This window comes from Daphnia magna, linkage group LG5 (assembly GCF_020631705.1).
Source record: "Daphnia magna isolate NIES linkage group LG5, ASM2063170v1.1, whole genome shotgun sequence".
Taxonomy (NCBI): domain Eukaryota; kingdom Metazoa; phylum Arthropoda; class Branchiopoda; order Diplostraca; family Daphniidae; genus Daphnia; species Daphnia magna.
Window position 1 is genome coordinate 1,231,118 of NC_059186.1, and position 12,783 is coordinate 1,243,900.

Consider the following 12,783-nt stretch of genomic DNA (forward strand, 5'->3'; position numbering starts at 1 on the left):
AAGTATGGAAAAAACTACAAGGAAAATGTCTGATTCCTAGGTAGGCCAGGTCAGAAACATGAAGTATTAATTGAGATGAATGTGATGTATGCAATTAATGTGTTCCCAATACATGGCAAATTTTTATGTTTATTCCCATACCGGGAATTGAACCCGGGCCTCCTGGGTGAGAGCCAGGTATCCTAACCACTAGACAATATGGGATTAGCATTAATACGTTTTACGATAAACACTTATTTTCTTTATCTTTATCTTATTTTTCCCTTCCGGAAACCTCTCCATAAAAACTAACCACTAGACAATATGGGATTGGCATCAATAATTTTTACGATAAACGCTTAGTTGAAACTAACCCTTTTCTTTTTCAACAACCCATGCTTTGCTTTACAAAGCCATGCTCGGACATTTAAGAGACCAGATGTTGTTGAATTTCTATTGTCTGGTTCCCGGTGTGACGGTAGAATACACCGCCACCGCCGCCGCAGCCGTCTTCTTCTTCTTCTCCTTCTACTTCTTCTCCTTCTTCTGATAGCTGAAGCAAAAGCTTTGCTGTCGGAAAGCGTTATTAATTAAAAGTTAAGCGCTTTATTGAGTTTGTTGATGAACAGCGTAATTATTACTTATGGTACAAATAATATAAATAAGTCAGGATGGCCGAGCGGTCTAAGGCGCCAGACTCAAGGATAAAAACCTTACTTCTCCAAGAGAAGCATCAGAATTCTGGTCTTCAATGAAGACGTGGGTTCAAATCCCACTCCTGACAGGTTTTTCTCTTGGAAGATGTACTTCCGGAGTAGATTTTTCAAACGAGTCTCTTACAATAACAACAAGCGATGGTGGTATAGTGGTTAGTTTATGGAGGGGTTTCCGGAAGGGGAATAAACATGTATGAGGTAGGTGCATTTTAAAATATTACTAAAATTACATAAATAAAATATGAGGGAAAGAATCTACTAATCTACTGGGTGGGGAGTTTCTACGGGAAAAGGGGGGATATCCTCAGCTTCGGGGTTTGGTGCACCATGATGGAAATGGGCACACACCATATCCATTGATCCCTGGATCGCTGCCAATCGGGCCTTGAATCGGAAGGCACCCCAGGATCTTCCGTTGATTCCGAGAATCGAACGGATTTCGTCGTTCCTGGGGTACCATGATCCAAGAGACCCGACAACCAGGGGGAGAATCCTCCCATGCGAAGAATATTTATCATATTTCCGCTGGTAGGCATTCTCCATACTCCCTGGTTGGTCATAGCAGACCACGACGTCAACCATCACCCGGGAACCGGATAGTTGAAATTCAACATCCGGTCTTAACCTTTGCCCGGGGATGGCATTGTTGATCGTGACGTCGTGTCCCTGCTTGACTAGCAGCGATTCCAAGAGATCTTGGATGGTGTTGTGCCTCTTGGTGGCGAGCTGGAGACCTTCTTCACAGTGGTTAAGCACATGAAACCCGGTCTCGTTTTCCTTTCCGCATCGGCGGCAACTCGTATCTTGCTCCTGTGAGCAAAACCACGAGTGCCCCGAAGAGGAAGGATGTCGAGCCGGGCCCTGTGAAGATATCTCCAGTCGCGGAAGGAGAGGGGCGTACGGCAGGATACCAGGCGAGCCATGTCTTTCGACTTGTCTTCCAGGGAGAGGCCAGTGGCAACTACTCCCTGGTGGCTCTTGTCGGAAATTAGGTCCCTGGTATAGCGCTGCCGAGCTACTTTCCGAAGTCCGCGGACTGCCTTGACTGGGCTTACGGAGACGTCATCGGCGACAATTCTTAGATTTTCGTCGCCGGATACATCAATCCGCACTCCCAGTCGTTTGGCAGCTTGGCGGGCAAGAGTCCAAAGATTGGACCCTGCCTCCGCGTACCTCAGTCTGTAGAGCCCCCCATCCACGGATCCCGAAAGATATTCCCCAACTGGCAACACTCCTGGATGCTCGTTTCTGAACCCTCGCCGGATGGTGTCATGGAGCTGCTCTCGGCATATGTTCCTCACTGTAGGGTCTCTACAAGTGAGGAGCTGAGCAGCCCTGGCGATGGTCCAGATATCGGCATCATCAGTGAGGCGGCATGTTCCTAGGCCCCCAACCCGCCGGTCCGCGTAGAAAAACGGGACCGTTGCGTGATTGGGAAGGTTGCAAATTAGGCCTAGAAACTTCCTACACTCAGTGTCCAGTTGGGTAAGACAGTCTTTCAGGACCCGACCCGAAGCGAGGTGATGGGAAAGGGAGGGAAGAAGGTGGCTACGGAAGATTTCAAGTTTTTGCCATGGTGCGAGGTGGGAGGCGGCAATCTTGTCGAGGTTAGGGATAAGGTCAGTTGGTGGTCGGAACCGCAATTTTCCTCCGATCGGTGTACCAAGATATGTTTCTTGGTCGTCTGGACCCAAGCACCGAATTAATTGATCACCAATTCGGCACTGGGCGTCAGACGGCTTGCCTTTGTCGAAGACCAGGCAAGCACACTTCCCGGCATTAAATTGCAGCCCCAAGGTGTTTGCGGTGAGGGTAAAAACGTTTAAAATGTTTTGGAGAAGCTTTGCTGTCGGAAAGCGTTATTAATTAAAAGTTAAGCGCTTTATTGAGTTTGTTGATGAACAGCGTAATTATTACTTATGGTACAAATAATATAAATAAGTCAGGATGGCCGAGCGGTCTAAGGCGCCAGACTCAAGGATAAAAACCTTACTTCTCCAAGAGAAGCATCAGAATTCTGGTCTTCAATGAAGACGTGGGTTCAAATCCCACTCCTGACAGGTTTTTCTCTTGGAAGATGTACTTCCGGAGTAGATTTTTCAAACGAGTCTCTTACAATAACAACAAGCGATGGTGGTATAGTGGTTAGCATGGTTGCCTTCCAAGCAATCGACCCGAGTTCGCTTCTCGGTCATCGCAACAAATTATTTATCTAATTTGGAAAATCATGAATATTTAGGAGTGAAGTCCGCCACCTGTTGTCTAAAATTACAGTCATGAGCAAGAATGAATTAAGTATGGAAAAAACTACAAGGAAAATGTCTGATTCCTAGGTAGGCCAGGTCAGAAACATGAAGTATTAATTGAGATGAATGTGATGTATGCAATTAATGTGTTCCCAATACATGGCAAATTTTTATGTTTATTCCCATACCGGGAATTGAACCCGGGCCTCCTGGGTGAGAGCCAGGTATCCTAACCACTAGACAATATGGGATTAGCATTAATACGTTTTACGATAAACACTTATTTTCTTTATCTTTATCTTATTTTTCCCTTCCGGAAACCTCTCCATAAAAACTAACCACTAGACAATATGGGATTGGCATCAATAATTTTTACGATAAACGCTTAGTTGAAACTAACCCTTTTCTTTTTCAACAACCCATGCTTTGCTTTACAAAGCCATGCTCGGACATTTAAGAGACCAGATGTTGTTGAATTTCTATTGTCTGGTTCCCGGTGTGACGGTAGAATACACCGCCACCGCCGCCGCAGCCGTCTTCTTCTTCTTCTCCTTCTACTTCTTCTCCTTCTTCTGATAGCTGAAGCAAAAGCTTTGCTGTCGGAAAGCGTTATTAATTAAAAGTTAAGCGCTTTATTGAGTTTGTTGATGAACAGCGTAATTATTACTTATGGTACAAATAATATAAATAAGTCAGGATGGCCGAGCGGTCTAAGGCGCCAGACTCAAGGATAAAAACCTTACTTCTCCAAGAGAAGCATCAGAATTCTGGTCTTCAATGAAGACGTGGGTTCAAATCCCACTCCTGACAGGTTTTTCTCTTGGAAGATGTACTTCCGGAGTAGATTTTTCAAACGAGTCTCTTACAATAACAACAAGCGATGGTGGTATAGTGGTAAGCATGGTTGCCTTCCAAGCAATCGACCCGAGTTCGATTCTCGGTCATCGCAACAAATTATTTATCTAATTTGGAAAATCATGAATATTTAGGAGTGAAGTCCGCCACCTGTTGTCTAAAATTACAGTCATGAGCAAGAATGAATTAAGTATGGAAAAAACTACAAGGAAAATGTCTGATTCCTAGGTAGGCCAGGTCAGAAACATGAAGTATTAATTGAGATGAATGTGATGTATGCAATTAATGTGTTCCCAATACATGGCAAATTTTTATGTTTATTCCCATACCGGGAATTGAACCCGGGCCTCCTGGGTGAGAGCCAGGTATCCTAACCACTAGACAATATGGGATTAGCATTAATACGTTTTACGATAAACACTTATTTTCTTTATCTTTATCTTATTTTTCCCTTCCGGAAACCTCTCCATAAAAACTAACCACTAGACAATATGGGATTGGCATCAATAATTTTTACGATAAACGCTTAGTTGAAACTAACCCTTTTCTTTTTCAACAACCCATGCTTTGCTTTACAAAGCCATGCTCGGACATTTAAGAGACCAGATGTTGTTGAATTTCTATTGTCTGGTTCCCGGTGTGACGGTAGAATACACCGCCACCGCCGCCGCAGCCGTCTTCTTCTTCTTCTCCTTCTACTTCTTCTCCTTCTTCTGATAGCTGAAGCAAAAGCTTTGCTGTCGGAAAGCGTTATTAATTAAAAGTTAAGCGCTTTATTGAGTTTGTTGATGAACAGCGTAATTATTACTTATGGTACAAATAATATAAATAAGTCAGGATGGCCGAGCGGTCTAAGGCGCCAGACTCAAGGATAAAAACCTTACTTCTCCAAGAGAAGCATCAGAATTCTGGTCTTCAATGAAGACGTGGGTTCAAATCCCACTCCTGACAGGTTTTTCTCTTGGAAGATGTACTTCCGGAGTAGATTTTTCAAACGAGTCTCTTACAATAACAACAAGCGATGGTGGTATAGTGGTTAGCATGGTTGCCTTCCAAGCAATCGACCCGAGTTCGATTCTCGGTCATCGCAACAAATTATTTATCTAATTTGGAAAATCATGAATATTTAGGAGTGAAGTCCGCCACCTGTTGTCTAAAATTACAGTCATGAGCAAGAATGAATTAAGTATGGAAAAAACTACAAGGAAAATGTCTGATTCCTAGGTAGGCCAGGTCAGAAACATGAAGTATTAATTGAGATGAATGTGATGTATGCAATTAATGTGTTCCCAATACATGGAAAATTTTTATGTTTATTCCCATACCGGGAATTGAACCCGGGCCTCCTGGGTGAGAGCCAGGTATCCTAACCACTAGACAATATGGGATTAGCATTAATACGTTTTACGATAAACACTTATTTTCTTTATCTTTATCTTATTTTTCCCTTCCGGAAACCTCTCCATAAAAACTAACCACTAGACAATATGGGATTGGCATCAATAATTTTTACGATAAACGCTTAGTTGAAACTAACCCTTTTCTTTTTCAACAACCCATGCTTTGCTTTACAAAGCCATGCTCGGACATTTAAGAGACCAGATGTTGTTGAATTTCTATTGTCTGGTTCCCGGTGTGACGGTAGAATACACCGCCACCGCCGCCGCAGCCGTCTTCTTCTTCTTCTCCTTCTACTTCTTCTCCTTCTTCTGATAGCTGAAGCAAAAGCTTTGCTGTCGGAAAGCGTTATTAATTAAAAGTTAAGCGCTTTATTGAGTTTGTTGATGAACAGCGTAATTATTACTTATGGTACAAATAATATAAATAAGTCAGGATGGCCGAGCGGTCTAAGGCGCCAGACTCAAGGATAAAAACCTTACTTCTCCAAGAGAAGCATCAGAATTCTGGTCTTCAATGAAGACGTGGGTTCAAATCCCACTCCTGACAGGTTTTCTCTCTTGGAAGATGTACTTCCGGAGTAGATTTTTCAAACGAGTCTCTTACAATAACAACAAGCGATGGTGGTATAGTGGTTAGCATGGTTGCCTTCCAAGCAATCGACCCGAGTTCGATTCTCGGTCATCGCAACAAATTATTTATCTAATTTGGAAAATCATGAATATTTAGGAGTGAAGTCCGCCACCTGTTGTCTAAAATTACAGTCATGAGCAAGAATGAATTAAGTATGGAAAAAACTACAAGGAAAATGTCTGATTCCTAGGTAGGCCAGGTCAGAAACATGAAGTATTAATTGAGATGAATGTGATGTATGCAATTAATGTGTTCCCAATACATGGCAAATTTTTATGTTTATTCCCATACCGGGAATTGAACCCGGGCCTCCTGGGTGAGAGCCAGGTATCCTAACCACTAGACAATATGGGATTAGCATTAATACGTTTTACGATAAACACTTATTTTCTTTATCTTTATCTTATTTTTCCCTTCCGGAAACCTCTCCATAAAAACTAACCACTAGACAATATGGGATTGGCATCAATAATTTTTACGATAAACGCTTAGTTGAAACTAACCCTTTTCTTTTTCAACAACCCATGCTTTGCTTTACAAAGCCATGCTCGGACATTTAAGAGACCAGATGTTGTTGAATTTCTATTGTCTGGTTCCCGGTGTGACGGTAGAATACACCGCCACCGCCGCCGCAGCCGTCTTCTTCTTCTTCTCCTTCTACTTCTTCTCCTTCTTCTGATAGCTGAAGCAAAAGCTTTGCTGTCGGAAAGCGTTATTAATTAAAAGTTAAGCGCTTTATTGAGTTTGTTGATGAACAGCGTAATTATTACTTATGGTACAAATAATATAAATAAGTCAGGATGGCCGAGCGGTCTAAGGCGCCAGACTCAAGGATAAAAACCTTACTTCTCCAAGAGAAGCATCAGAATTCTGATGAAAATGAAGACGTGGGTTCAAATCCCACTCCTGACAGGTTTTTCTCTTGGAAGATGTACTTCCGGAGTAGATTTTTCAAACGAGTCTCTTACAATAACAACAAGCGATGGTGGTATAGTGGTTAGCATGGTTGCCTTCCAAGCAATCGACCCGAGTTCGATTCTCGGTCATCGCAACAAATTATTTATCTAATTTGGAAAATCATGAATATTTAGGAGTGAAGTCCGCCACCTGTTGTCTAAAATTACAGTCATGAGCAAGAATGAATTAAGTATGGAAAAAACTACAAGGAAAATGTCTGATTCCTAGGTAGGCCAGGTCAGAAACATGAAGTATTAATTGAGATGAATGTGATGTATGCAATTAATGTGTTCCCAATACATGGCAAATTTTTATGTTTATTCCCATACCGGGAATTGAACCCGGGCCTCCTGGGTGAGAGCCAGGTATCCGGAGGAGTCCAAGGGTTTCCTCCCGGGGGTCCATGGTATTCAAGAACATACACAGCTCTTACAGACGGTTGTCGAGGAAACAAAGACCAAGCGAAGGCACATGTCCATAGCATGGCTGGACATGTGCAATGCGTTTGGTTCTGTGCCTCACGCCGTTCTGGATGAGCTGTTCACATCACTTCCAATACCAGAAGACCTCCGGCGCATCCTGGTGGACATATATTCGGGAAATCGGATGGATTTTGCCGTTGGGAAAGAATCCATTCGCATTTTCCCGACAGCGGGTGTTCGCCAGGGTGACGCTCTTAGTTCCCCTATTTTTAACCTGGCTTCCGAGCCCCTCGTCAGGGCCGGAAAGTCCAATATTAACCCCGGATTTTTATTATTTGGTTCGCTCGTGAAAACCACGGCATATGCTGACGACATTGCCGTGGTTACAAATTCTCCTTCCGAGCTCCAAAATATTTTAAACGTTTTAACCTACACCGCTAACACCTTGGGACTGCAATTTAATGCCGGGAAGTGTGCTTGTCTGGTCTTTGACAAAGGCAAGCCGTCTGAGACCCAGTGCCGAATTGATAATCAATTGATTCGGTGCTTGGGTCCAGATGACCAAGAAACATATCTTGGTACACCGATAGGCGGAAAATTGCGGTTCCGACCACCAACTGACCTTATCCCTAACCTTGACAAGATTGCCGCCTCTAACCTTGCACCATGGCAAAAACTTGAAATTTTCCGTAGTCACCTTCTTCCCTCCCTTTCCCATCACCTCGCTTCGGGTCGGGTCCTGAAAGATTCCCTTACCCAACTGGACACTGAGTGCAGGAAGTTCCTAGGCCTTATTTGCAACTTACCCAACCACGCAACTGTCCCCTTTTTCTATGCAGATCGGCGGGTTGGGGGCCTAGGAACATGCCGCCTCACTGATGATGCTGATATCTGGACCATCGCCAGAGCTGCTCAGCTCCTCACTTGTAGAGATCCTACAGTGAGGAATGTTTGCCGAGAGCAGCTCCACGACACAATTCGGCGAGGGTTCAGAACTGAGCATCCAGGAGTGTTACCAGTTGGGGAATATCTTTCAGGATCCATGGATGGGGGGCTCTACAGACTGAGGTACGCGGAGGCAGGGTCTAACCTTTGGACTCTTGCCCGCCAAGCTGCCAAACGACTGGGAGTGCGGATTGATGTATCCGGCGACGAAAATTTAAGAATTGTCGCCGATGACGTCTCCGTAAGCCCAGTTAAGGCAGTCCGCGGACTTCGGAAAGTAGCACGGCAGCGCTATACCAGGAACCTGCTCACCGACAAGAGCCACCAGGGAGTTGTAGCCCATTGCCTCTCCCTGGAAGGAACATCGAAAGACATGGCTCGCCTGGTATCCTGCCGTACGCCCCTCTCCTTTCGCGACTGGAGATACCTTCACAGAGCCCGGCTCGACATCCTTCCTCTTCGGGGGCACTCGTGGTTTTGCTCTCAGGAGCAGGATACGAGTTGTCGACGATGTGGGAAGGAAAACGAGACTGGGTATCACGTTCTTAATCACTGTGAAGAAGGTCTCCAGTTAGCCACCAAGAGGCACAACACCGTCCAAGATCTCCTGGAAACGCTGCTTGGCAAGCTAGGCCACGATGTCACTGTCAACAAAGCCATCCCCGGGCAACGCCTAAGACCAGATGTTGAATTAACATTATCTGGTTCCCGGGTGATGGTTGACGTCGTGGTCTGCTATGACCAACCAGGGAGCATGGAGAATGCCTACCAGCGAAAGATTGCTAAATATTCTTCCCTTGGTAGGATTCTCCCCCTGGTTATCGGGTCCCTTGGATCATGGAACCCCAGGAATGAAGAAATTCGCTCGATACTTGGTATCGATGGACGGTCCTGGGGTGCATTTCGATTCAAGGCCCGATTAGCAGCAATCCAGGGATCAATGGAAATGGTGTGTGCCCACTTCCACTACGGTGCAACAAACCCCGAAGACGAGGAAAACCCCCAAGTCCCGTAGATTCCCCACTCCCAGTAGAATAGTTTTTTTTAGTCAATTTTATTTAATTGTATTTTGTTTTAAATATATTTTTGTACTTTTCCCTTATTTTAATACATTTTAAAATGAACCCTTTTAATACAAGTTTCTTCCCTTTTGGAAAATACCCTTGAAGCCTAACCACTAGACAATATGGGATTAGCATTAATACGTTTTACGATAAACACTTATTTTCTTTATCTTTATCTTATTTTTCCCTTCCGGAAACCTCTCCATAAAAACTAACCACTAGACAATATGGGATTGGCATCAATAATTTTTACGATAAACGCTTAGTTGAAACTAACCCTTTTCTTTTTCAACAACCCATGCTTTGCTTTACAAAGCCATGCTCGGACATTTAAGAGACCAGATGTTGTTGAATTTCTATTGTCTGGTTCCCGGTGTGACGGTAGAATACACCGCCACCGCCGCCGCAGCCGTCTTCTTCTTCTTCTCCTTCTACTTCTTCTCCTTCTTCTGATAGCTGAAGCAAAAGCTTTGCTGTCGGAAAGCGTTATTAATTAAAAGTTAAGCGCTTTATTGAGTTTGTTGATGAACAGCGTAATTATTACTTATGGTACAAATAATATAAATAAGTCAGGATGGCCGAGCGGTCTAAGGCGCCAGACTCAAGGATAAAAACCTTACTTCTCCAAGAGAAGCATCAGAATTCTGGTCTTCAATGAAGACGTGGGTTCAAATCCCACTCCTGACAGGTTTTTCTCTTGGAAGATGTACTTCCGGAGTAGATTTTTCAAACGAGTCTCTTACAATAACAACAAGCGATGGTGGTATAGTGGTTAGCATGGTTGCCTTCCAAGCAATCGACCCGAGTTCGATTCTCGGTCATCGCAACAAATTATTTATCTAATTTGGAAAATCATGAATATTTAGGAGTGAAGTCCGCCACCTGTTGTCTAAAATTACAGTCATGAGCAAGAATGAATTAAGTATGGAAAAAACTACAAGGAAAATGTCTGATTCCTAGGTAGGCCAGGTCAGAAACATGAAGTATTAATTGAGATGAATGTGATGTATGCAATTAATGTGTTCCCAATACATGGCAAATTTTTATGTTTATTCCCATACCGGGAATTGAACCCGGGCCTCCTGGGTGAGAGCCAGGTATCCTAACCTTAATCGTGCGCCAACCCAACAAGAGCTTGAAGCTAAGCTTCGCCGGGCTACCAACACATCACCAGGGGTTGATGGCCTAGAATACCGTCATCTTAGAGCCATCGACCCCAACTGCATTCTGCTGGAAACAGTTTGTAAAATGGTTTGGAAGCTAGGGGTTCCTAATTGTTGGAAGACATCGCGAACTGTCCCCATTTTCAAGAAAGGGGACACTAGCGACTATTCCAACTTTAGACCAATATCCCTTCTTCCTACCATTTACAAACTGTTCTCGGGAGTGATCAGCCAGAGAATAACGCAAGTTGCTTCAGACCTTGGCTGGTTATCTCCCGAGCAGAAGGGTTTCCTCCCGGGGGTCCATGGTATTCAGGAACATACACAGCTCTTACAGACGGTTGTCGAGGAGACAAAGACCAAACGAAAGCACATGTCTATAGCATGGCTGGACATGTGCAACGCGTTTGGATCTGTGCCTCACGCCGTTCTGAATGAGCTGTTCACATCACTTCCAATACCAGAGGACCTCCGGCGCATCCTGGTGGACATATATTCGGAAAATCGGATGGATTTTGCCGTTGGGAAAGAATCCATCCGCATTTTCCCGACAGCAGGTGTTCGCCAGGGTGACGCTCTTAGTTCCCCTATTTTTAACCTGGCTTCCGAGCCCCTCGTCAGGGCCGGAAAGTCCAATATTAACCCCGGATTTTTATTATTTGGATCGCTCGTAGAAAACCACGGCATATGCTGACGACATTGCCGTGGTTACAAATTCTCCCTCCGAGCTCCAAAACATTTTAAACGTTTTTACCCTCACCGCAAACACCTTGGGGCTGCAATTTAATGCCGGGAAGTGTGCTTGCCTGGTCTTTGACAAAGGCAAGCCGTCTGACGCCCAGTGCCGAATTGGTGATCAATTAATTCGGTGCTTGGGTCCAGACGACCAAGAAACATATCTTGGTACACCGATCGGAGGAAAATTGCGGTTCCGACCACCAACTGACCTTATCCCTAACCTCGACAAGATTGCCGCCTCCCACCTCGCACCATGGCAAAAACTTGAAATCTTCCGTAGCCACCTTCTTCCCTCCCTTTCCCATCACCTCGCTTCGGGTCGGGTCCTGAAAGACTGTCTTACCCAACTGGACACTGAGTGCAGGAAGTTTCTAGGCCTTATTTGCAACCTTCCCAATCACGCAACGGTCCCCTTTTTCTACGCGGACCGGCGGGTTGGGGGCCTAGGAACATGCCGCCTCACTGATGATGCCGATATCTGGACCATCGCCAGGGCTGCTCAGCTCCTCACTTGTAGAGACCCTACAGTGAGGAACATATGCCGAGAGCAGCTCCATGACACCATCCGGCGAGGGTTCAGAAACGAGCATCCAGGAGTGTTGCCAGTTGGGGAATATCTTTCGGGATCCGTGGATGGGGGGCTCTACAGACTGAGGTACGCGGAGGCAGGGTCCAATCTTTGGACTCTTTCCCGCCAAGCTGCAAAACGACTGGGAGTTCGGATTGATGTATCCGGCGACGAAAATATAAGAATTGTCGCCGATGACGTCTCCGTAAGCCCAGTCAAGGCAGTCCGCGGACTTCGGAAAGTAGCTCGGCAGCGCTATACCAGGGACCTAATTTCTGACAAGAGCCACCAGGGAGTAGTTGCCACTGGCCTCTCCCTGGAAGACAAGTCGAAAGACATGGCTCGCCTGGTATCCTGCCGTACGCCCCTCTCCTTCCGAGACTGGAGATATCTTCACAGGGCCCGGCTCGACATCCTTCCTCTTCGGGGGCACTCGTGGTTTTGCTCACAGGAGCAAGATACGAGTTGCCGCCGATGCGGAAAGGAAAACGAGACCGGGTTTCATGTGCTTAACCACTGTGAAGAAGGTCTCCAGCTCGCCACCAAGAGGCACAACACCATCCAGGATCTCTTGGAGTCGCTGCTAGTCAAGCAAGGACACGACGTCACGATCAACAATGCCATCCCCGGGCAGAGGTTAAGACCGGATGTTGAATTTCAACTATCCGGTTCCCGGGTGATGGTCGACGTCGTGGTCTGCTTTGACCAACCAGGGAGTATGGAGAATGCCTACCAGCGGAAATATGATAAATATTCTTCGCATGGGAGGATTCTCCCCCTGGTTGTCGGGTCTCTTGGATCATGGTACCCCAGGAACGACGAAATCCGTTCGATTCTTGGAATCAACGGAAGATCCTGGGGTGCCTTCCGATTCAGGGCCCGATTGGCAGCGATCCAGGGATCAATGGATATGGTGTGTGCCCATTTCCATCATGGTGCACCAAACCCCGAAGCTGAGGAAATCCCCCTCTTCCCATAGAAATTCCCTACCCAGTAGATTAGTAGACTCTTTCCCATCTATTTTATTTATGTAATTTTAGCAATATTTTAAAATGCACCTACCCCATACATGTTTATTCCCCTTCCGGAAACCCCTCCA

At 45.3% G+C, this 12,783-nt stretch overlaps 17 non-coding genes across 17 annotated transcripts; 12 read left to right on the forward strand and 5 right to left on the reverse strand.

Annotated features, from left to right (window-relative positions):
- Positions 1-132: 132 nt before the first annotated feature.
- On the reverse strand, positions 133-204 carry Trnae-cuc. The gene has a single exon. It is a non-coding gene; the product is annotated as a tRNA-Glu (tRNA).
- A 440-nt stretch (positions 205-644) lies between these two features.
- Positions 645-763, forward strand: Trnal-caa. The gene is made up of 2 exons: positions 645-682; positions 719-763. It is a non-coding gene; the product is annotated as a tRNA-Leu (tRNA).
- A 1,873-nt stretch (positions 764-2,636) lies between these two features.
- Positions 2,637-2,755, forward strand: Trnal-caa. Its single transcript has 2 exons — positions 2,637-2,674; positions 2,711-2,755. It is a non-coding gene; the product is annotated as a tRNA-Leu (tRNA).
- Positions 2,756-3,120: 365 nt separating this feature from the next.
- Trnae-cuc lies at positions 3,121-3,192 on the reverse strand. Its single transcript has one exon. It is a non-coding gene; the product is annotated as a tRNA-Glu (tRNA).
- Positions 3,193-3,632: 440 nt separating this feature from the next.
- Positions 3,633-3,751, forward strand: Trnal-caa. The gene is made up of 2 exons: positions 3,633-3,670; positions 3,707-3,751. It is a non-coding gene; the product is annotated as a tRNA-Leu (tRNA).
- A 67-nt stretch (positions 3,752-3,818) lies between these two features.
- Positions 3,819-3,890, forward strand: Trnag-ucc. Its single transcript has one exon. It is a non-coding gene; the product is annotated as a tRNA-Gly (tRNA).
- Positions 3,891-4,116: 226 nt separating this feature from the next.
- Positions 4,117-4,188, reverse strand: Trnae-cuc. The gene has a single exon. It is a non-coding gene; the product is annotated as a tRNA-Glu (tRNA).
- Positions 4,189-4,628: 440 nt separating this feature from the next.
- Positions 4,629-4,747, forward strand: Trnal-caa. The gene is made up of 2 exons: positions 4,629-4,666; positions 4,703-4,747. It is a non-coding gene; the product is annotated as a tRNA-Leu (tRNA).
- A 67-nt stretch (positions 4,748-4,814) lies between these two features.
- Positions 4,815-4,886, forward strand: Trnag-ucc. The gene has a single exon. It is a non-coding gene; the product is annotated as a tRNA-Gly (tRNA).
- Positions 4,887-5,112: 226 nt separating this feature from the next.
- Positions 5,113-5,184, reverse strand: Trnae-cuc. The gene has a single exon. It is a non-coding gene; the product is annotated as a tRNA-Glu (tRNA).
- Positions 5,185-5,624: 440 nt separating this feature from the next.
- Trnal-caa lies at positions 5,625-5,743 on the forward strand. The gene is made up of 2 exons: positions 5,625-5,662; positions 5,699-5,743. It is a non-coding gene; the product is annotated as a tRNA-Leu (tRNA).
- Positions 5,744-5,811: 68 nt separating this feature from the next.
- Trnag-ucc lies at positions 5,812-5,883 on the forward strand. Its single transcript has one exon. It is a non-coding gene; the product is annotated as a tRNA-Gly (tRNA).
- A 226-nt stretch (positions 5,884-6,109) lies between these two features.
- Positions 6,110-6,181, reverse strand: Trnae-cuc. Its single transcript has one exon. It is a non-coding gene; the product is annotated as a tRNA-Glu (tRNA).
- A 440-nt stretch (positions 6,182-6,621) lies between these two features.
- Trnal-caa lies at positions 6,622-6,739 on the forward strand. Its single transcript has 2 exons — positions 6,622-6,659; positions 6,689-6,739. It is a non-coding gene; the product is annotated as a tRNA-Leu (tRNA).
- A 67-nt stretch (positions 6,740-6,806) lies between these two features.
- Trnag-ucc lies at positions 6,807-6,878 on the forward strand. Its single transcript has one exon. It is a non-coding gene; the product is annotated as a tRNA-Gly (tRNA).
- A 2,905-nt stretch (positions 6,879-9,783) lies between these two features.
- Trnal-caa lies at positions 9,784-9,902 on the forward strand. Its single transcript has 2 exons — positions 9,784-9,821; positions 9,858-9,902. It is a non-coding gene; the product is annotated as a tRNA-Leu (tRNA).
- Positions 9,903-9,969: 67 nt separating this feature from the next.
- Positions 9,970-10,041, forward strand: Trnag-ucc. The gene has a single exon. It is a non-coding gene; the product is annotated as a tRNA-Gly (tRNA).
- Positions 10,042-12,783: the final 2,742 nt, after the last annotated feature.